The following is a 24,370-nucleotide window of genomic DNA, read 5'->3' as shown; positions in this document are numbered from 1 at the left end:
TAAATTTCAAAGCTCTCCGCAGTGTCTCGTGCAGTGTGGACGTGTGACTCTGTAGATAGTGATGCGTCAGCCGTGTGGGGGTCTCAAGCTCGGTGTGCCTCCATCGTGCTATTGGAGAAGAGAAGGCTACGTGCCGGCACCTGGTTTTACTCTCTCCGTTCTCTCGCCACACACACATGACACCACACTAAGAGCTCATCCGTTACGATCACCTACACTCATCAGTTACGCTTGAGAGGCAACATCGCTGCAACGTTCGGAAAGCGGTCATCGTGCGCGCAGGAAGAAAACCCCTTCCGCTCAGGCAGCTGAACTACCCCCTGTGGTCTCCCAGCCATCAATGCTATACGACGCCTATGCTCGTACGGAACGTACACTTTGTCAGTCCATTGGGCAGTCAGCATTACAGAAGAGACTACCATGATTTCCTCTCGCTAACACGAGGAGCCATTCTACATGTCATGACGTATGTGGGGGGCAGTGAGGACCTGACCTACTGCACGCCACGCCGGCTGGGTTGGGTGCTGTGTGCGGAACGGAGCGTCCAGCTGTAGCGGTCCTGGCGAGGTCGCCAACACCTGCGCCAAATGTCACAGCGAGGCCGGCCATTGCGGGTTACTGGGGCATCGCCGCAGACCGCGCTGAGCAACTGCTAAAGTGAAATTGTAAATAAATCAAGACCCTACGCTGTCGACAGGCGTTGATATTCATCAACGGGGACAGTTTAAAATGTGTGCCCCGACCGGGACTCGAACCCGGGATCTCCTGCTTACATGGCAGACGCTCTATCCATCTGAGGCACAGAGGGCATTGAGGATAGTGCCACTGCAGGGATTTACCCCTTGCACGCTCCCCGTGAGACCCACATTCCCAACTTAATGCTTAATGTCCACACACTACATTCGTAGTGCCCCTGTCCAATACAATAATTACTGGCGGCAGACAAACTTACCGAGTCCCATAAGAGTTCGGGCAATACGTGTGCATCCGCACAGAAGGAGGTCAATGGCCGGTTAGCCTTAACTATATGAAGATGGTATCTATTCTTTCGGACATTTCCGAAAGAACAGATACCATCTTCATACAACTGCAGAAGCTTGTGGCGGTCCGACTATATCGGCCGTCTATTAACGCCTCCATATTTTCCACAGGTAAAAAGGTGGGCAACGTGGAAAAATGTTGCTAAGTGACATAATTCAGCTAGAAGTAGAGAATAAATCTTGTGTTCTTTTCAAAAACCTGCTGTGATTTACATAAGCGATTTTCTGTAGATGATGTTCTCATTTACCGTCTTGTAAAGTCACCAGTCGATCAAAAACCAACTGCAAAAACATTGAGACAAGACATCTGTTTGGCACAAAAGTGGCAGTTGATTCAAAATAAGGAAAAGCGTGACGCCACCCGCATGAGTAAAGCACTGGACATACCGAGCTGAACAATCCGCCATTCTGCATCCCAATGCGAGTTCAGTGTTGTTTGCTTCGCGTGGCGTAGGAAAGTGAGTCGGCGAATTTTGCTTAATTTTATTTTTCCACATTGTCAAATGGTTGGGTGTGCAGCTCCAAACTGCTCAAATAATAGCAGAAATGATCGCTACAAGTTTTATAGATTTTCTTCAGATATAGATCGGCGTAGAAGGTGGCTTGTAAATTCAGGGCGCAAAGATTGGACACCAAAATCGAGCAAATACCTACGTGATGTAAGTAAAAAAGCTTTTTCTCTTTGTTTTAGAAATAAATGTGCTCACAGAGCTTTCTGCACATTATGTTTATTTTTTAAATAAGCTCTGACAGATTTCTTTTAAAGCTCTTGAAATAGTAATTAAAATTGGGATCAGTAATATACTTTGAGTACTCATGCAATTCCCTCCTGTGCTGACATGAAATTATTTAGGGATTACAATTATGAATAACTTAGAACCTGGAACGATCACATAGAAAATGTTGTGAGGAAAACAAACCAGAGGCAGAACACTTAGAAAATGTGACAGGTCCATCAAAGCGACTGCTTACACTACGTTTGTCCGTCCTACTCTGGAGTACCACTGAGCGGCATGGGATCCGTATCAGATAGGATCAACGAAGGAAATCGAAAAAGTTTAAAGAACGGCAGCTCACTTTGTACAATTGCGAAATATGGGAGAGTGTGCCACGGTTATGACACACGAATTGGGGCGGCAATCATTAAAACAAAGGCGTTTTTCGTTGCGGAAAGATCTCACAAAATTTCAATCACCTATTTTCTCCTCAGAATGTGAAAATATTTTTCTGTCGTCCACCTACATTGGGAGGAAAGATCATTATAATAAAATAAGAGAAATCGGAGCCCGCACGGAAAGATTTAAATGCTCGTTATTACCATGCGATATTCGACGAGCGGAACTGTAGAGAAATAGGTTGAAGGTGGTTAGAAGAACCTTGATTGTGAGTTTCAGAGTAATCGTGTGGATGTATACCTGCTGGGGAAAGAAGTCCCTGGCCGTAGCAGCATGCGAGGGGCAGCAGTTTAACGATGGGTGTGAGAGCGAAGAGCTCCGGAATTCGACACCATTTAATGATCAGATTTTAAACTATGTGAACGCTAGTCTATGGTTTATATTCGTCTGAGACTGTAGTGATAATTTTGACGGTGTCTGGCCAGGTTGCTTTATGCAGACTATCATTAATCGGACTTTAACCTTTTAAAATTACCGAAGGTTACGAGATGCAGTGCTGCCAATAATTAGTTCCAAAATATACATATCACTTTATTCAAAGATACGTTTTCATGAGTGTATTCGAGTGATAATGTTGAAGTGTGATGTTGATTTACTGATCTACAGGCAGTGGAATTTATTAACTTGAAGAATATCACGCAAAAATAAGAGCAACAAAATTATTCCCTGGAAAACGTAGAGAGCTTCGCACTTTAAATTTTTACGAAGGGAAGAGCTTTATCTAACAGGAAGTCAGATAAACATTTAAGTCCGTAGATAGACAATTTAGCTAATTATCCGTTCCACATATTCGGCGATTTTCACTATTGGTCCCCCTTTTGATCGACATTTCACCTGACCAGGAACTTTCCATTTGTTCACGCGCTCCGGAACAGGAGTCTGGGACAGATAGCAGTTAACGGAAGTTTCCAACTAATACTGCCAGATACGAGAAACGCCACTAATTTCCCCGGAAATTGATTTTGCCATTTGATACCAACGTAATACACACAGCAAACAGATTGTTAGAGTATTGTCTGACGCACTCAGAGAAAAAGAGTTGTTTTCTGCTTTTCAAGGGCTCTGTCACATACTTAAATTGCCAAATCTGTGGCCTTTTATTCTGCTAAAGTGAAAAAACAGGAGGCTCGCAGATCAACACAACACACTTATCACATTCCACAAAAACTAACTGAGCTCATGTAATGATACGAGTAGAGTCTATCTCATCTGAGTGACACAAAGATGTCCACTAGAGAACCTCGACAGAGTTCTAAATTTATGTGCAAGCAAACTTCATTCATAATTGACAAGAGAATAGCCGAGACAAAAATATAATACTAAAGAAAAACGTTATTTTTAAGTATAACTCTAGCTCTGAAAATACGCGATACTGCTGGAACAGGAAATAAAAACTAAGAAGCGTTACAGAGACCATAAAATTAAAAAATTGGAAAAACGCATAAAAAATTAAATTTTCATATATTCGAAATATTGCCTTCAGCGTGATTTCAAATACGAATTGTCATATGATTTCATATAAGAGTATTTACATTAAGTTGATACAAGCACAATTCAAAATCTGATAGACGTCTCCTTATGCAAAAGAAACGTACGAAAACTCACTGCTGAATAACCCGAAACACACTAGGCTAGAATAAATAACTGGTTCCGCTGGTACTGTAGAATTTTGCTCAACGCTCAATTCCACAGTGTACGACTGTTTCGAGGGAATAGGTAATTCATTATACGGACGCACACGAAATGATACGATTCAATAAACATATGCCTGTGTATGGAGTCTGCGCTTAACACATCCCAAAAAACAACGAACAAACGTAAATCCGAAAAAAAGGGGTGATATGGGCTGGAAGGCTCTCTTGGAGTAATATTTTTTTGCCGGCCGCGGTGGTCTAGCGGTTCTAGGCGCTCAGTCCGGAGCGGCGCGACTGCTACGGTCGCAGGTTCGAATCCTGCCTCGAGCATGGATGTGTGTGATGTCCTTAGGTTAGTTAGGTTTAAGTAGTTCTAAGTTCTAGGGGACTGATGACCATAGATGTTAAGTCCCATAGTGCTCAGAGCCATTTGAACCATTTTGAGCAATATTTTAAAAGGTGTTTAACCTCAACTACAGAATCATAGGCACCATCTTTATTTCTCATTAAGTATAGCTTCCCACAAAGCATGAAACAAAAAGTTTCCTTTGTCGTTCAACTATCTTTAATCATTACAAAAACTAAGGGCAAGCGAGGCGCTTGCATTACATTAAAACAGGTTTCCTTCAGAAATTACGTAAAGTCACTTATCACTTCCATTGTTTATATCTCGCAACCTCTTTCACCCAACAATGGTTTAGAGACAAATGAAAACGTTATCTACAGCGTATTTTATAGTTTGTAAATAATAGAATCTTAAATTGAATTTCATATAACGGTCCTCCAAACAAAGCATTCGGCAAGCATCTTATTGCTTCACTTCTCCAGTATTACCCTGGCATGAAACTTCTTTGAGAGTCATCCACACGAAACGGACGTAACATTTCATAAGCCAACCGCGCTATGACATTCCTAACGACGGCTAAGCAGGATTTCTGCATTATCCCCAGCGATCGCGGTCCCTGTACATTTCCACATTCCGAAAGGTGAAAGTCTATTCCAGCCAGCTCTGCCACTGTGGAGAAAAAAAAAAAATAGCATCGAGTGCTGTCGACGATGTAAGTGCAACTTGTACCCACGGTACTTATTTAGTAATGGATCACTTGCAGTAAAGCTAAACTTTTTTTTATGTTCTCCCTCGGACTCTTTGGTGCAAATGTCGTGTCTAATCTTACGATGGTGCATTTCTTCCTCTTTTCCTGGAAGAAGTTGTGCGAATATGGTCTTCAGTGTGAGATTTTCACTCTGCAGCAGAGCGTGCGCTGATATGAAACTTCCTGGCAGATTAATACTGTGTGCCAGACCGAGACTCGAGCTCGGGATCTTTGCCTCTTGCGGGCAAGTGCGCTACCAACTGAGCTACCCAAGCACGACTCACGACCGGTCCTCACAACTTCGCTTCCGCCAGTACCTCGTCTCCTACCTTCTCCTCAGTTGGTAGAGCACTTGCCCGCGAAAGGAAAAGATCCCAAGTTCGAGTCTTGGTCCAGCAAACAGTTTTAATCTGCCAGGAAGTTTCATAGTCTTCGGTATTTTTTATTGTCTCAAGCATTTAAGAATACAGTCTGAAGTATTCTTTTACTGTCTTGAATCCTTAAGATTTTGCGAAGTATAAACAGACATAATTACCTAGCCGCTCGTGTACATAAATAGAAAATTATGTGCGTAACTATCCGATTTAAAAATCCTGAGATCGACGCGGCTATGGCAAGTTATGTGTCAAATGTAATAAATAAGAGACTATAAAGTATGGGGATGTACCTAAACTAAGTACGAAATGGAGGAAGTGTTGCGGTTAAGTGAGGACCTTTCCTCTATGGGGAACCTTTACAAAAGAATGGCTAATGCACTGAGGCATCCAGGTACTATGACTGGGGGGCAGGAGGGAGGGAAAGAGGCCCAGCAGCATAGGGACAAAATGTAGAGAAAGTAAAGATTAGAATATTTGTATCAGTTTCCAGCAATCATGTGAAGATTAAGGAAATACGAGTAGTACATAACAATAAACACGTCGGACGGTTTTAATTCAGAAAAATGGTAGCAGACTTAAGGAAAATACTAAAAAAGCTAAACTCCGGCCGAACAGGTCATGAAGGCCCAACGGTACGGTCTGGCCGCCGTGTTATCCTCAGCTCACTCGCGTCACTGGATGCGGATAGGGAGGGGCATGCGGTCAGCACACCGCTCTCCCGGCCGTATGTCAGTTTAGGAGACCGGAGCCGTTACTTCTCAATCAAGTAGCTCCTCAGTTTGCCTCACAAGGGCTAAGTGCATCACGCTTGCCACCAGCGCTCGGCAGACCGGATGATCACCCATCCAAGAAATACCCAGGCCGACAGCGCTCAACGTCGATGATCTGACGGAAAAAGGTGTTACTCCTGCGGCAAGACCGTTGGCAAGAGAAATATTACAGGAGCAAATAAAGACTACATTCATCGATGGGTGCTGTGCGCGAGTTGGCCTGCATCAGGTGAGCTCTGGACTACTTGGGGTGTTCTCAGCTTAACTTCATGTCCGCATCTCGTGGTCGTGCGGTAGCGTTCTCGCTTCCCGCGCCCGGGTTCCCGGGTTCGATTCCCGGCGGGGTCAGGGATTTTATCTGCCTCGTGATGACTGAGTGTTGTGTGATGTCCTTAGGTTAGTTAGGTTTAAGTAGTTCTAAGTTCTACGGGCTGATGACCATAGATGTTAAGTCCCATAGTGCTCAGAGCCATTTGAACCATTTTTTTTAAACTACATACTCATACGTTAAACTAGCTGCTCGACCGCCGCCCCCCCCCCCAATCCTGCTTGTGGGATAAGGATGCCAAAGTAGGTACCAAGTAAAAATACGCTTCGTTCTAGAACATCTGGGGCATGACAAGGCACACACCAGACAGAGAACCAAAACAACAATGTGTGATTGACTGATGACTGATCAGTAGCATCCCTAATGTCAGTTACAATCAAGTTTAGAGGAATGCTCTACTGGCAATTAAAGCAAACAGTCGCGATCACTGAATAACAAACAACATTGCGAGGCGTTCTGCCAACGGTCCGTCAGTGTACAAAGTCACGTTTGCTGCCAAAGGGGTAGCCTACTGGCAGGCGCCAGCGCCTGAAACTTCAACAATCAGCAGTGTCGTTGGATGATGTTTCCCGACACAAGTTCTTATCCTCGATTTGTCCTTCAAGAAAACCTCCACAGCACCTCCATGTTTGTCGCAGCATTTCTGGGACGTCTTGTATACATTCAACAAGCAAAATTTCTCTATTCAGTGTCCTTCATAGTGTTGTAGTTTCAACAGCTAGCAGTGTATGAGTGTCGCGTCCATTGGAAAATTTTAGAAACGAATTAATTCAGTATAACCATTTAGAAGTACTCCAAAAAGAAAAAGATCCCTTTTCCCGGACCTTTCTGTTCAGAGAATTTTTTCTCGGTGCTACAGACATAGCAACAGAGGAAAGCAGAGCATGAAGACGGCTAATGGGGGCGGGGCAGCGGGCGTTGTAATTTGCAAACGGCGCCTTTCCAGCCCGTTTCTATAAGCAATCTTTTTTTTTTTGTAATGACGTTTATCAATGTGGCTTGCGAAACACTGCTTGGTTACTTGTAAAGCAAGGAATTTAGTATTGTAATGCAACAGGGATATATTTCGTACGTACGTGCTAATCGCTATGATGAGGTCATTGTTCTACACCTTTCTTTCATTCGTCAGTTTTCTTCACCTTGAGCGTTGTTATTTTGACGCCTTGCCCTCGTACTTACAGTTAGCTCATGCCCTTACTTCCAACGTGTCATACATCACCTCTACACGCAGGCAATGAATTCTGGACTTCCTTCCTCAGAGCATAATAAATCGAGCGGTTACATCACTCGCGATTGTCAGGTGGCCTTCCGGTTAGGTAAGCGCTGTCAGATAATGATTTCCTTCAAAGGGACTGTGATTGTTTCACCGTAACAGTATGCACGATGGATTAGAAAGCCGAAACGAAAGCGCGTTGTTGTGATAAAACACAGAGGAATGAGCACAACAAGGTATATCTACTGGCTGTCACAACTTTTTTTTTTTCAACATATCTCAATTACATGATCGAATGCCTAGGTAGTAGGTTACCTCCAGGCACGTCCGAGCATGCTGTGTATAGGATATTTGTGTATGAGAGGAAATTTCCATTTTTAACATTTACTTTACATTCACTGAAAGTTTTCGAAAAACTAAATTAGAGTGAAGATATTCATGAAATTTTGTTTCACTGCTGCGTGGAAAGTTTTTTCAGGGGTGTACTGGTCTTGACCTCCATTTCTATCGATGACAGTGCGGGACCGCATCGAGCAACGCAATTGGAACAGCTCTTGCAACGACAGGATATTCGGCGGATGGACTCCGAGACTCCGGTGCCGGTTATGAACAACCGGCGCCGCGCGGAGTGGCCGTGCGGTCTAAGGCGCCATGTCACGGACTACGCGGCCCCTCCCGCCGGAGGGGCCATGGTGTGTGTGCGCACTATACAGTGGCGATTTCTTACACGAAAACGAATGCTGACGTATTTCGTCTAAATGTGACATGGAAGATATCCCTTCCTGCACTAGTGAAACCTCTAAAGAAACTTTCGCTTTTAGAAAAATGTTTTTTTTTCTATTTTCGTGTTTTTCTCCCATATTATGTTTCTGTATCTATGTTTGTTTCGTCATCTCTTTGTGTAAAATTTTTACCAGGTTATATAACGACCCTCACCCCAGACGACGCGTAGTCGTTGGTACGTGAGTGTGTGAAAAATATGAGTAGTGTTTTGCAGAATGTGGAATTTTTCTGAAAATTAAATTTAGTTTGCAAACACAAAAGAAAATACGGGCAACATGAGTTACTAGCATTAGCAGGATAAGTATTACGAGGAAACTTGAGGGGCTATAATAATAACAAAAGGAAATAGTGTTAATGTTGCACCATTGTTACCGTCATCAGAGAATGATGGGAGAGCAGTTCAGTTGAGTCTTTGTTAAAAACCAAGTTATCACTCGGGTATTTTAGGGAAACTGATGAAATTGTGAAACGGGATGGCTGTATAGTCCAATCCAGCTAGGTTCACTGAATGATTAAGAGGTGGATACCGACCCTACCACGCTGCTTACCGTGAGCTGCAGATTCTCGCGGTACATCCAGCAATTTCGCCCGCAGCCTGACAAGTGCGGTGCAGGTGTGGTGTGGCCTCGTTCACAGCTGTGTCGTCTAGCACGCATACACAGGCGATGATGCCGCCAGACGTCGTCTAACAGCGCCACATTGTCCAACTAAAAATAACAGGTGCGTCCGATCTATAAGAATAAGCGTCGGGTGGGATTCCAGCTGCTAAAACGAACAGTTTCTGCGGTAGACATTTGGCAAGTCACCAATTAGCGCGTTCGAACGTGTTAGCGCTCCAATACGCAGCGAGTCCTGAGGATGTTGACGAATGATGGAAGGATGGAAGATATTGCCGCAACAAAAAGGCAGAGAAATAGGTTCATTTGTGTTACTCGGTACAAGGCAGCATTAAACGTTGCGAGGGAAACTATTGTCGCATAGATGACACTTAAATCAACAGGCCGGCACTGTCAGAGTCAGATCAGCCTGACGGCTGAAAAGGTAGCGTCAAGTGAAAATTTTGTGACTGACGATGCGTAGGAAGTTCGACTATCTGGACGCCTCCACAACAGAATGATTTGCTGCAAGCCCATCATGGCTATATTATGCTACGCAAGTTATCCAAAAATAGCGGGATGACCGAGTGTTTACTTTTTTAGGTTACATAAATCGGTGAGTATATCTCGAGTGCGTCGTGTGCTGGCGACAGCAGCATTGTTAGCTACGGACTATAAACTCACAAAAGGACCACAGGGACAAGCCCTCTTCCATGTACAGAATTAGAAGGGCACTCACTGAAGGTCAATTTCCCTAAACAGTAAGACCCAATTCTCAAAGAAATTAGAAAAGAGACCGGCTTTGAATATTAGATTTTCAAGCGCTGTTAAGAACAAAATATTTCCAGTTTATTTATTTAGTCGCCGATAGATGCGTGAAGAGGCTAATTCGATTATCGTTAGTGGCACTTTTTTTACTTTTATTTTAATTCTATATTTGTTATCAAATGGAAACGTTAATTAACAAATATTCTTAATAAAAGTTGAAGCTTTTATTTTAAGTACTGGTCGTATGAAAATAAAATTCGTTAGAGACATACGAAATACTTTAGTGTTGAATGAAAAAATACACATACGTCAGTAATGCTGTTCAGTATTTCGAACTATAAAAAGTATTAAAAATGATGTTTCACATTTTTGCACCAAACACTGATGCCGCATTTTTACGTGATTATTAATTAAATACAAGTGGCTATGGCGAGATTTGAAGCAACGATTGTTACACTATGCACTCGGCTACCACCATCTGTTAACGTAAGCTCGAAATGTTTTGTGCTTAAATACTCTTCTTCATTTTGCGCTCCACAGCTGGTTTATGGCAGTGTCAATAAGAACTACCAAAACCGTATTTTGGTAGGCTCATTACTTAACCACGCTCCGAACTCAGATCTTCAAAGAAGATTTTTTTTTATAGTAGAGTTCTAGACGTATTAAGAGAATCGAATAGCGCAAGTCCATAAAGCATGGTTGTTCTGCCTTGACGGATCTTACAGAGGATGTAAAAACACGTGAATCAGGATGCTCTGACCGTGTGAGGACCTCGGTTGTGGACAAGTTGATAACTTCAAGTTATGAGTAAATTGGTGATTATTATTATGTTTTGGGTGCACGAGATCCAGATCTTCAACGTCCAAACTAAAATTTGTGATCAGATGAATATTGTTAAATGACGTAAAAAATAAAAACGGATGAAAATAAAACTACACACTCACTATATATATTACACTAAAGGCATCTTTCATGTTTAGCGTCGATTCTGTAACTACACATAAAGAAAGAAATACAGTGGAAAGATCTAAGGGTACCTAAGAGAGACATGTGCCCGGCTGACTGATGGATTAACTGCAACACGTCAAAACGTCTCGCGTATGAGGTTATGTAGAGTCCAGACACTACACCAAATTTTGATGTTACCACTCTCAGTAATCACATTTTACTGATTGCGTCTTGGAGCGAGGAATGTTTGTTGGTAAGAGAAAAATAACAAGGAAAATCAAACTGCACCAAAATCAACTGCTATGATAAAGCTTTACAAGTGTTACGATTTCCGATTCAAGTACAGGGCGTTTCGTAACTGCAGCGTCTTTGTGCATATATATACATGACGTTCTGTGCCACTCTACATAACACCATGCTTGTGTTCATACAGATACTGCAACTGAAGAACCCTACCCTTGCTGATTTGGGACATACGAAACTGACAGCAATAATAAATGTTTTTCGCAGCACCTGAAAGTATTATAATAAGATTTTCCAAAAGTATCTGAAGTCTGCGAGGTACAACCTATTCAAATCGTTAGAAAGAAAATGCAGTTACGGCATTTTTGGCGCTACATTCATTCTCGAAATATGAGCCTGTTCCCATAACCGTTGAACTAGCTGATTGATGACACACAAACTGCCGTTAGTAAGCAGACGACAATGTTCGCACGGAGACGATGACGAAGAAAGTGGACTGACGATCTGTTCTGGGTACCAATGTAACTTCGCCGGCGAACATACTTAAGTTTTTAAGTTACGTCGACAAGGAGTGTGTAGGAGCAGCGATGAGTAGTTCTAGCATTTATCCAATAAGGCTGAGGAAACCCTGAGAAAGAAGTGTAATGTTGATGTTTGTATCACTGTCATACCTTTCAAGGGCTGGCTAACGCAAACAGCTGTTCATGTCTCTACGTAAGCTATACGATGCGGAAGTCTAAAACAATGGCTGAAACTAAAACAGGCTTGAGTTTGACAGCTAATATCAGTCGCTTTCACAATTCGATGTTAAGGCAGAATGTTGTCATATAGCTTCCAGAGTCAGTTGCAAGCCATAACCATTAAATATCTTTTGGAGAATTATGTTCAAAATTTAGGGGCTGTTTATACGAGTTGTGTAAATCAATAAAACCGACCTATTACAGCCGTTCGCTAACTTAAGTTCGTATTGCAGTTTTAATATTCGCTGTGTAGAGGTTTTATATGAGAAGTAAACAAGAAATTTCATTACGTCGGCAGTAATGGCCTCATAGTCTACGGTACCGCTATCCTGCTGTCCCTCGCAAAGCGAAGGACGCAATAACGCCTCCTTATTAAATGGTATACGGCTTCCCTTGTTCTTTTGCTCTCTTTGCGACCTTCTTCACATTAATTCACTCTGCCAAGTTGGTGGCTAGAACAAAAAAATTACCTTGAATACAGAATTCCCCAGAAACGTAGCTTCCGCATTGCAGATCACCGTTAACGGTCTCCGCCACTCACAAGTCCTTTTTATGAAAAGGATTTTTACAACTCCTTTCGTTTAGCGCAGGAACGTACGGTAACTAAAAGTTACTCCACAGCTGTGTGTGTACACTTGTCAGATGAGGACGTGATACACGGAAAAAAGAACAGACATAGCTTGCACTTCCTTCGTAACAGAGAGCTGCAGACCAGTCCAGTTAACGCGTTATCTCTAAATCGTTTGCCCCATCTAGGATTCGGGGAAAATCGGACTGCACACGATAGTCTGTCACAACGTAAGGATTCTTTCCTGAAAGGTTCATGCGGCTAATTTTCATTTGTTAATCCTGCCCTGCCTACTACCACTGTATTTATCACTTTGTCTCAACTTTTATTATTAATTTTAATAAATAGCACCTTGAGTCACATAAAATGTAGTTTGAACCACGATCGGTTTGCATCTTCGGCCATTCTCAGCGGTTAGGAATTTTTTAACACAACAGGTGTCTTTTTGTGGAACAATGAATACTCAGAATTACAGACAGACACCTGTTGTGTTAAATAATTCCTGATCACTAGACAAAGTCCTAGAGCCCGAAATCGGTTATGGTACAAAACACATTTTACGCAAACGGAGCTCCTATTTATTCCAATAGTTCTACTTATTTACAAACTAGTCACTAATTCCCCCTTTTAGATTGATCAACTATGAAGTCCGCTCTGTGTTATCGAGTGACACATATAAATAATTCTGAAGAACTTTCTTCGATTACCTGTCTCCCTTCACCTGTCGATTATGTCGAACTGTTCAGTCCTCAGACCCCCCGCAGTGACGCTGTCATTATCACGCTGGGCTCGCTTTCGGGAAGACGACGATTCAGATTATCTGTGATTTCCCTAAATCTCCAGGCAAATGACGGGATGGTTTGAAAGGACACGGCGGATTCACTCTCCATCCTTCAAACGCTTCCAGTTTGTGCTCCATCTCTAATGACTTCGATGTCGACGGTACGTTAAACCCTAATGTTCCTTCCTCTATCAGATCCAGAGTGACCTAGGTCAAGATAGCAGAGCGTAACAATGCGATGGATTGATACGTTTTGCAATCTGTGACGCAGCTAAGTTGCTTCGTTTGTTGAATAAATCCTTCACGAATTACTCGCTGCGTCAGATTTCCAATGTCGATGTCATTTTTGTTGTCGTCAGGGGATGCCTGTAGGCCGTGTGGTTATTTACTTGCCGGATTATATGATGGAGATGTCTGAAGGTAACTTCTGACAATGACTACCGGAGAAATCGTCGAAAGCTTGAGATTACATTCAGATCAGACGCGGAAGAAAACCCGTGAAGTATCTATTCAAGAACGACGCCGCAGCGTTCAATCCTAAAGTAGGTTAATCGTCCTAATACCGCTCGTCTTCCATGCCCGTAAATATTATTTCCTCGTAATATCCGTGTCTAATACCTTTCCCGCTCCGACAGATAATCCTGTCAACAGATTCCAGATCCGAAGAAGATTTTTACATTACTGTCGCAAAATAAAGGTAAAATAAAATTAAACGAGTAAATGTATGGTCGGGTAGCATCTGTGCTAGCTTTGAAGTTATTAGCCAGATAAAGGGCGCGGTGTTTCTAAGAAGCGAGACTGCGCTACAATTTTATCTTCTCTACGAAAAGTGTCAGAATTCGCTAGAAATCTGCAACGCTATTTATCACTACGTAAAAAAGAGCACGGGCATTTGTCACAATTTTTAACGAACTATATATTTTAAACATTGGATTATAAACAAAAATTCAATGCAGACGATATCCTAACAAAATGGCTCTGAGCACTATGCGACTTAACTTCTGAGGTCATCAGTCGCCTAGAACTTAGAACTAATTAAACCTAACTTACCTAAGGACATCACACACATCCACGCCCGAGGCAGGATTCGAACCTGCGACCGTAGCGGTCGCTCGGTTCCAGACTGTAGCGCCTAGAACCGCACGGCCACTCCGACAGATGACATGGTGTAGTAATTTAGACATGTGGCTGATTTCTGTTGGCAGCCGTAGCTCACATACAATTTAAAATCAAAGGTAAAGCACACATCTAATTTGCCGCGCGGGATTAGCAGAGCGGTCTTAGGCGCTGCAGTCATGGACTGTGCTGCTGGTCCCGGCGGAGGTTCGAGTCCTCCCTCGGGCATGGGTGTGTGTGTGTCTGTCCTTACGATAATTTAGGTTAAGTAGTGGGTAAGCTTAGGAACTGATGACCTTAGCAGTTAAGTCCCACAAGATTTCACACACATTTGAACATTTGAACACATCTAATTTAAATAACAAAAAAATCCGAAGTGACATATTTCCTAATCTAAACGTAATCTATATATATATGTATTTCAGGAAACTAAACAAAAACGCCCATTTAGGATGCCGCAATTGTGGTGAAATCCGTTTGGGTAGTAAAGCAAAACAATAATTGTTTACTAGTAAAGATGCAGACCCATCCCTAATTCATTATTTAAAAAAAAAAGAGCTGCTAAATGACTTCCGAGTGTCGATCACTAACGATAGGGCGTCGAAGCCTAAATACTAACCACCATAGTGGACATTAATTCAGATGTACAGAAAAACAACTTTAGTTGTAGAACTATTGATGTGAAACAGACAGCCGGCCGGAGTGGCCGTGCGGTTCTAGGCGCTACAGTCTGGAACCGCGTGACCGCTACGGTCGCAGGTTCGAATCCTGCCTCGGGCATGGATCTGTGTGATGTCCTTAGGTTAGTTAGGTTTAAGTAGTTCTAAGTTCTAGGGGACTGATGACCTCAGAAGTTAAGTCCCATAGTGCTTAGAGCCATTTGATTTTTTTGAAACAGACAGTTCTTTCCATGAAACTTCCTGGCAGATTAAAACTGTGTGCCCGACGGAGACTCGAACTCGGGACCTTTGCCTTTCGCGGGCAAGTGCTCTACCATCTGAGCTATCGAAGCACGACTCACGCCCTGTCCTCACAGCTTTACTTCTGCCAGTATCTCGTCTCCTACCTTCCAGTTACTAAAGACAGCGACAAACAAATTTCAAAATTAGTGGACCATTCGTTCGTTCTTTTAGTTAGCCTGCCCCTATTATTAACATCCTAACCAAATACAAGAAACCTACTCTGTTGCTGCACGCTTTGCTCAGTACCACAGCAGACATTTCAGCGAGGCAACCGGTTACACTTAGCTGCTTCCCTTTAGGATTAGCTTGACATACTTTGTCTTTCGTCGTAACTAGAACCACATCTAATATCGACTGCAGAATCTTGTCAGCCGGTACATCGGCCGCTGGGTGGAAATGGCGACAAAAAGTTTACTCGTTGGTACTCGTAGTTAGCGCTTCAACGTCCACACGGAAATCTCAGCCCCTTTAAATGTAAGGAACAGTCTATTTTTCTTTGTAGGATTGGCCATCACTTGGTACGTTTGACCTTCATTCGCTTTCTGCCTGTACTATTTTCTAACTACATCATCCCCCTCCTCCCCTCTCACAAGTTCGTAGTAACATAGACTTCATTGAATAAAATGAATCACGCGTTTCAATTGTTAAAATTACTCGGTAGAGGTAACACGCATTATATAAGTAAAGCAAAGAGGTACATACAGAAAATTTTGTATTAATTCTCAAAGATAAGAGGAAAAAAACGCTCTTGTTTTCTCATCAGAATACAGTGAGTGTTAGGCTTTCCCTCACTCCAATGGAATTCATAGGGTGTTCATCTGCAAACCTATTTTAGAGTAGTCTAACTTCACTTACAGTGCACTAAAAATGGGACAAAAGAACAGAAGAATAAAATTTATTATTGTATTCATTTCCATCATTTTAAGTGCATTTAAAATGGAGATACGGAACTCGACAAGAAGAACGCGAATAAATAACTTTTTCTAGCTGAATGCAAATAAATTTTGTTAGCTATTTGAAAAAGAAAAACATTTTTCTGTTATACACTCAAATTGAATTATTACGTTCCTATTGGCCCTGCATGGAGACGTGACGTTAAATCCATATGGAGTGGGATGCTGGTCACTTTCGCCAATTTTCATTGAATAGTACGCATTTTTGCTGTTGGCGTTCGATATAACAAGAGGCAGGTTCAAAAATGCGCAGAAGCTGCCTCTTGTAATATGTGTATTTTTCATCAATATTATGGAAACGGAAAAATAATTAATCAAATTTACTCTCCACTTCGCGGCGCTATTTTGTTTTCAATAGGTGGCGTATCGAGGGCAAATGGAAAGTGGACACAGGATTCATTGTTTGTTTTGATCACACACACACACACACACACACACACACACACACATACACCACCACCACCACCAACAACAACACGTTACGACAGGGACTGGAATGCTGTACAGTTTCGGGTTCAGGCATTCAGAATTCAGTGTGTACTGCTTAAACGAGCTTTAATTACCGTCCTACGTTCAACGTATTACAATTACTTCCTGCGCAATAAAAGAGGAGAAACGCCCTTTGCAGCAGGACAAGGTTGACCGCAATGTCTACGCAGCACAGTTAGTCTCTTGCAGTTACTGTTACAACCTGTGCCGCTCACTGCACGCAGGTGTACTTAATTGAGCAGGTATTTCCGCGCAAGACGCTGTTTCTTACACCCGTTTCACAAACAGCTAGACTGCGAGGACACTTGCCTTGACCAAGCAGATATGCAGAAAAGATGTGAAGGATACTGCAAGGACACACACACACACACACACACACACACACACACACACACACACACACACACAGAGGCACAGGCCCTTACCACTTAACTTTGGTATAATAAAAGCGATAGTGTCTCAATTTGGAAGTTAAACGAGAGGTACGACGAACAGTTTAGTCTTTCGCCGCATTAGAGCATTATAAGCTCACGGAATTGGCATACAGTACTCAGAAAATTACTATAATCGCTTTATTATTTCGGCTGCAGCAGCAGCAACAAGTAAATATGTAACTGCCAATCATTATTAAACGTAATGTATATCTATAGTACGTTACTGGTTTTTTCGTTTATTCCATTATTGGAATATCCTTCTATAACTGGTTTTTCTCAAGTACGAGTACTTAGGTCTTGGATGTAGACTGAACTACAATTAAAATACTTATGCCAGTCTTAAAACCTTAAGCTAATATGCGTAAATACAAGGCGTGTTTTTAAGTAAGTACCGTTTTGAAATAAAAATAAAACAAGCAGACTTTCCTTAACAATTTAATTTTACATGAAAGCTGGTACTTTATTTTATTTTTCTACGTAATTCCCACCAATATTAAGACAGTTATCGTATCGTACAACCAGCTTTTCAATACGATCTTCGTAGAAATCTGCCGCCTGATCAGGCAATAACTGCATAATGCACACTCCTTGACACTTCAGGATACTCATCACATGACGTCGAACTCCTGAAGTGATTGGTCTCTCTCCTTCTTTCATCAACTTTCTGGACCAAATCGTTAGTAATGAGTGAAGCTCCCCATTCTCTCTCTCTCTCCCCCCCCCCCCCCCCCCACACACACACACACACACACACTTTGTTCCTCATCATGGACATTCCTTTGACCGTCTTTACAAGCTCTCACCCAGTTTCGTACAATACCGTCGGTCATAATGTTTTCTCCATACACTTATACTGATCCGACGACGAATTTCAGCCGCTTCCACGCCTTTAGCACTAATAAAACGAATCGCAGCCTGTATTGCACAGTCGGCGGGATTCTCAGTCGGAAGAAGCATATGTTCGCAAACAAACATAAACATACCGATTATCTACTGGAATTGTGTATAAAAGTATAGCAAAGTACAGACTTTCACGTACAAATAACACAGATATTGAAAGTCTACTTGTTTTATTCTTAGTTCAAAACGATATTTACTTAAAAACACTGTTCATACAAAATCAAGTGATAGCCTTTTCACAATGATTCTTTTAAAAAGATATACGTTATGGGCGGTAATGAATGAGAAACCCTCAAATTTTTTTACAGTGTTACCTTATATGATAAGGTTATTAGTTCGTCGTTTTAACACTACTTTAAGGTGGCAGAGTCATACTTGAAACTTCCTGGCACACTAAAACGGTGTGCCAGAGCGGGACTCAAACCTGGGGCTTTTGCCTTTCGCGGCCAAATGCTCTGCCAACTGAGCTATCCAACCATGACTTATGACTCACTCTCATAGCTTTACATACGCCCCTTCCGCGTCTCCTACATGGTAAACTTAACTTTCGGTAGAAGTGGTCCTGGAGAAAGGATACTACGGAGACTTGGCTTAGCCAGAGCCAGGGGAATTTTTCCCAGAATTAATTTTCACTCTTCAGCGGCGTGTGCGCTGATCTGAAACTTCCTACCGTATCGTTGAACACTTGCGCGCGACAGGCAAATGTTTCATGTTCGAGTCCCGTTCCGCCACACAGTTTTAATCTACCAGGAGATATGGATTTCAAATCAGCGCACACTAGGCTTCAGAATGAAAATTCATTCTGGAATGTTTTTATTCATCTCTGCATACGTCTTTGGTTTTTTTTCCCAGATTGCACTAAACTCACACATTCTTCAGTCCGGATTGATACAGTTCCCCGTGCTAGTCGATCATGGCAAGTCTTCATTTTTGCACAAGTCTTGCAACCGACACTTATTTGAACCTTCTTAATACAGTTACGCCTTGGTTCCCCAACATAATTTTAGCCTCCACACACCTATTTCCCATTACCAAATCAACTGCTCCCTGATACCTCGAGATGTGTGATATCGCTCTATCCTTCTTTTTTATCTTTATGGTACAACTCTCTCTTGTCCTCAATTAAATTCAGTAGTTCTTTATTAGTTAATTGATCTACTCATCTAATCTCCACCATTGCGCTGTTGCTCGCCTTACGCAGAAGTGATAAATGGACAACGAATACTTTCCGAACAGACTTCGTAACTTTAAATCAAATTATATGTATCCATTTTTTTCGTTTTGAGGAAAAAATGTTCTTGCCTTCACCATTTCCGTTTTATACCATCTCTAATTCTACGATCAATAATTATTTTGCTGCACAAATACCAAAACACGTCTATTTCTTTCAGTGACTCATTTTCTAATCTAATTCTCTCAGTGCCATGCGATTTAATTCAAAAATAACACACACTTGACTTCTACATCTACATAGATATCCGCAGGCCACCGTAAGGTGCGTGGCGGAGGGTACCCTGTACCACTAACTGTCATTTCCTCTTCTGTTCCATTTCCAAACAGAGCGAGAGAAAAAGGACTGCTTGCACGCCTCCGAATGAGCCCTAATTTCTCGTATCTTATATTCGTGGTCCTTACGCACGATGAATGTTGGCGGCAGTCGATTCATTCTGCAGTCAGCTTCAAATGCCGGTTCGCTAAATTTTCTCAATGGTGTTTCCCGAAAGAACGCCACCTTCCCCCCAGGGATTCCCATCTGAATTCCTGAAGCATCTCCGTAACACTTTTGTTCGAACCTACCAGTAACAAATCTAGCAACCCTCCTGTAATTTTCTTCGATGTCTTCCTTCAATTCGACCTGGTATGGATCCCAAACATCGAGCAGTACTCAAGAATTGGTCGCACCAGCGTCCTATATGCGGTCTCCTTTACAGGTGAACCACTCTTTCCTAAAATTCCCTCAATAAACCGAAGTCGACCACTTGCTTTCCCTACCACAGTTTTCACATGCTCGTTGCACCTCATATACAAATGTCAAAGTTAGTATTTCTTCACCTTTAAACCCCTTTCCCGATTCCAATTTTCCCTTACGATTCTTGACCACATCACTGCTTGTACAAACTGAATAACAGAGGAGATCGTGTACAGCAGTCACTCCCTCCTCCATTATTGACTATCTCTTTTGTCCTTACATTCTTATAAATGCTGTACTGTCTCTGCATAATTTACACATAACCATTCACTTCCCGCATTTATCCCAGCTACTTCAGTGGTAAGAAAGCTGTAACTATATGAATGCAAAATGTGAAAAAAATGGTCCCAAAGCAATAACTAACTCATTAATACAGACGCATATTACATACCGTTAACCAAGTTTCTCTGGGACTGCCACCTGGCGCGACTTAGCGCCACAATGTTTCGATCCGCCCTGCTCTGCTCACCGCCGCTGGTGACACAGAGGCGGGCACGCACGTCAACGGGTCTCGAGACACACTGCCCGCGCTAACGGCACTGATTGACTAAATTAAGTTAGACGTCTGGCCAGATGACTTCGACCGGCTGCGTGACCCCTCAGAGGCAGCACGAGGCGACCGCAGCGAAAGCCAAAGTCACTGGCATGCAGAGGCCAGCAGCTTTCTCTGCGAAGAGGGAGAACGACTGCCGAAACAGAGGGACGGTCGGTAATGATAAACTCATCACAGGACAATTTCTTCTAGCCACACAAAAGTATTAAAACCTATCCGAGAAGGGCCCGTTCGTTCAGAAAATTGCAGCGAAATGCAGGAAGATCTGCAGCGGATATGCACTTGGTGCATGGAGTGGCAACTGACCCTTAACATAGACAAATGTAATGTATTGCGTATACATAGAAAGAAGGATCCTTTATTGTATGATTATATGATAGCGGAACAAACACTGGTAGCAGTTACTTCTGTAAAATATCTGGGAGTATGCGTACGGAACGGTTTGAAGTGGAATGATCATATAAAATTAGTTGTTGGTAAGGCGGGTACCAGGTTGAGATTCATTGGGAGAGTCCTTAGAAAATGTAGTCCATCAACAAAGGAGGTGGCTTACAAAACACTCGTTCGACCTATACTTGAGTATTGCTCATCAGTGTGGAATCCGTACCAGGTCGGGTTGACAGAGGAGACAGAGAAGATCCAAAGAAGAGCGGCGCGTTTCGTCACAGGGTTATTTGGTAAGCGTGATAGCGTTACGGAGATGTTTAGCAAACTCAAGTGGCAGACTCTGCAAGAGAGACGCCCTGCATCGCGGAGTAGCTTGCTGTTCAGGTTTCGAGAGGGCGCGTTTCTGGCTGAGGTATCGAATATATTGCTTCCTCCTTCTTGTACCTCCCGAGGAGATCACGAATGTAAAATTAGAGAGATTCGAGCGCGCACGGAGGCTTTCCGGCAGTCGTTCTTCCCGCGAACCATACGCGACTCGAACAGGAGAGGAAGGTAATGACAGTGACACGTAAAGTGCCCTCCGCCGCACACCGTTGGGTGGCTTGCGGAGTATAAATGTAGATGTAGATAATACTCCATAACAATAATATATGTTTGTGTCGTGTCCAACAATCTGATTATCACAGCTTTACTTCTGCTAGTACTTCCATCCTACTTTGCGAACATTACATAATACCCTTTTTGCACTAGTGCCAGGCCTGGAAGCACTGTATCAAAACTTCTGTGAATTTAGAAACATAAAGAGGTACTGTCAGAAGAACAGTAATGGCGGTCATCAGTTGCGGATGAATGGCTGAGTATTGGCTGTGAAAGGCAAAATTGGTGATCGAGTACTAGTCCAGTACACAGTCTCCTTGGAAGTTTCACGTACAACAGTATTCATTACAAATTACACACCGAGCGAGATGGCGCAGTGGTTAGCACACTTCGCATTCGGGAGAACGACGGTCCTAACCCGCGTCCGGCCATACTGATTTAGATTTTCCGTTGTTTCCCTAAATCGCTTCAGGTGAACGTCGGCATGGTTCCTTCGAAAGGGCACGGCCGACATCCTTCTCTAAACCAATGGGACCGATGACGTCACTGTTTGGTCACCACCCCCAAATCAACCAACACATTACAATGCATATTAAATGGAGTGCACAGCAATGCACGTTACGTGGAGCATCGAACAATGCATAGTACGTGAAGCACACAATTGCATACATGCAAAGACCAGATAATTATATTCTTTTGCGAGACCACACAACGTTTAAGGAAACAGCTCAACCAATTAAGATCATAAGCAACTGCATTAGCGATCAATCCAAAGCCTCCAAATGCACATTTTTTCCGAATTTAACGGCAACATTTGTTATCATTCGGTTAGGCACTAATTCTAAATATAATACAGTAAGTGTTTACTGTTGGCTATAGCAACAATTACAACCATATTTATATGACAATACTGAGTATCAGCACTCTGCAAAATCGGAAAGCCGACACTGTCAGATAATGAGTAACGATGTACTTCAATATTGGGTGAATCCGAAATTTAGGATATTGCTCGGGAATACGTTGAGAGTATTTTGGTGTACTGGACGCATAGTCCTCGCTGGCTTGTAACAGAATAATTGCATTTAGTTTGATTTCTTAGTCCATTTGCTTTTATATCTGTCTTCTCTGAAAATGCGTGCACAAAATTGCAAATGTGTTGTTTGGAAACGAACTTGCTGCATTCACTTCCGGTACCCGCCGTTGTCAGTAGCGAAAGTTGAATTCAGTACCGCCAGATGCTCAGAACATTGAGTACAGCAGAAATTCGGCAGCCTACTGGGAGTGCACCGTTAAGCAGTCAAAACCAGAATGGAAAACACTGTTCCAAAAGGCATCACACCGCTTGAGTGGACTGATGTTTCCAGAATAATAACGTTCAAATTCTTCGTGCGTGCGGTTTTTGGTAACGGTATCTCCTGGATGTCTTAAATGGCTCTGAGCACTATGCGACTTAAATTCTGAGGTCATCAGTCGCCTAGAACTTTGAACCACTTAAACCTAACTAACCTAAGGACATCACACACATCTATGCCCGAGGCAGGATTCGAACCTGCGACCGTAGCGGTCGCTCGGCTCCAGGCTGCAGCGCCTAGAACCGCTCGACCACTCCGGCCGGCTATCTCCTGGATAAAAAGTTTTTTAATGCTGGCTCTATGGGAGTAAATGCTTAAGTACGCTTTTTGTTGTGACATGTGTTTCGTCTCGTTCAGTTAAAACGTTTGTTTCTTGCATACAATGAGAATTTGATATCTGTACGCACGTTACTCAATGATTATTACATTTCACACTGACGATGAAAATAAAAAGTGGACAAAGAAACCAGTCACAAAAGTAAAATTAGTGGGGAACATACAAGCAGGCAACACACTCGTCTATAAGAAAAAGAAGATAGATTGTTGCTAGAGGTGTTTCAAGTTATTAAAATGCGCCCATGACGGCGAAAAACAATTTTAGTAACTGTACGCGTTCGACTCCTATGAATAAAGTATTCGTATTAATCAGTGTGTTATGCACCGCTCTTTTATGCACACACAAACTGAATGGGAACAACAAAACACGATACAGCAAGTCCGACAATGGAGTCAACAGGTAAGGCAGTAGTTTTTGGACGCCAAGAACACTGACCATAAACAGCCGCGGGGTGGCACACCGCGCACACACCTATGCAGACATTCATCTCAGTTCCATTCGTTTTTCGTCTCACGTTTCTTGTATTTCTCTGTATTTTGTGTTGTACGTTTCGGCGGTTCCATATTACAAGATTTTTATTGTTGTTAGCGTATTTTCATAGAAACAAAATGGAGCTTCAAACTAAATAGTATTATTACTCCGTAACGAGCGACTGGAGAACACACGCCCATGTATTGCTTAATTTCGACCTACAATATTAGCGCGAGCTGTGAAGAGTTCCGAAGTTCACGAGAATATGCTTTACAAAGTGCACTTACGTGTGTTATATGTAACTTTACAAGGCTGAACTACCCGTCCAAGCCGGGGCCGAGGACTGCATGACCCGTGTACGGTGTACCCAGCAGCCTAGAACAGTTAAACGCTAGCAGCGCAGTACTTACCGCCTCGCAGAGGCCGCGGGCTTTCGACACGAGTGGCACGCGGGACGGGACCGCATCGCCACGGCGCGGCGCGGGGAATCTTTCGCTAATGGCTCACCGGCGGCAGATGCGCCTGTCCCGGCAGACCTTGCAGAGCCACGTGACACCGTGACATTATGAGAGGGAACGCACGGTGCGGGTGATTGGGAAAACTGGCCGAGGGAACCAGTCTGCACAGCCCGCGGCGGCGGCGGCTGGGAAGCGCCTGGCTGACCGGCCTGCACAGCGGTTCTCACAGTGGAACTCAATATTGTCGGTAGCTCCACCAGCTATCGTAGTGTCTCTCAGTACTGTCTACAGCTCCACCAGCTCTCACAGTGGCTCTCAATACTGTCCACAGCTC

The 24,370-nt window shown here is 42.9% G+C and overlaps 1 protein-coding gene across 1 annotated transcript in view; it reads right to left on the bottom strand.

The window, feature by feature from the left end:
* LOC124606431 (putative polypeptide N-acetylgalactosaminyltransferase 9) overlaps positions 1-24,046 on the bottom strand; it is a 629,702-nt gene extending 605,656 nt beyond the window's left edge. Inside the window, exon 1 of the mRNA XM_047138413.1 lies at positions 23,989-24,046. The gene's annotated coding sequence lies outside the window, so the exon portion shown is untranslated. The remainder of the gene's footprint in view (positions 1-23,988) is intronic.
* Between the last annotated feature and the right edge of the window lie 324 nt (positions 24,047-24,370).

The sequence above is a fragment of the Schistocerca americana genome, chromosome 3 (assembly GCF_021461395.2).
Source record: "Schistocerca americana isolate TAMUIC-IGC-003095 chromosome 3, iqSchAmer2.1, whole genome shotgun sequence".
NCBI classification, from domain to species: Eukaryota; Metazoa; Arthropoda; class Insecta; order Orthoptera; family Acrididae; genus Schistocerca; species Schistocerca americana.
Note: the sequence above shows the minus strand (reverse complement) of the source record. Positions and strands in the feature narration are given on the sequence as shown.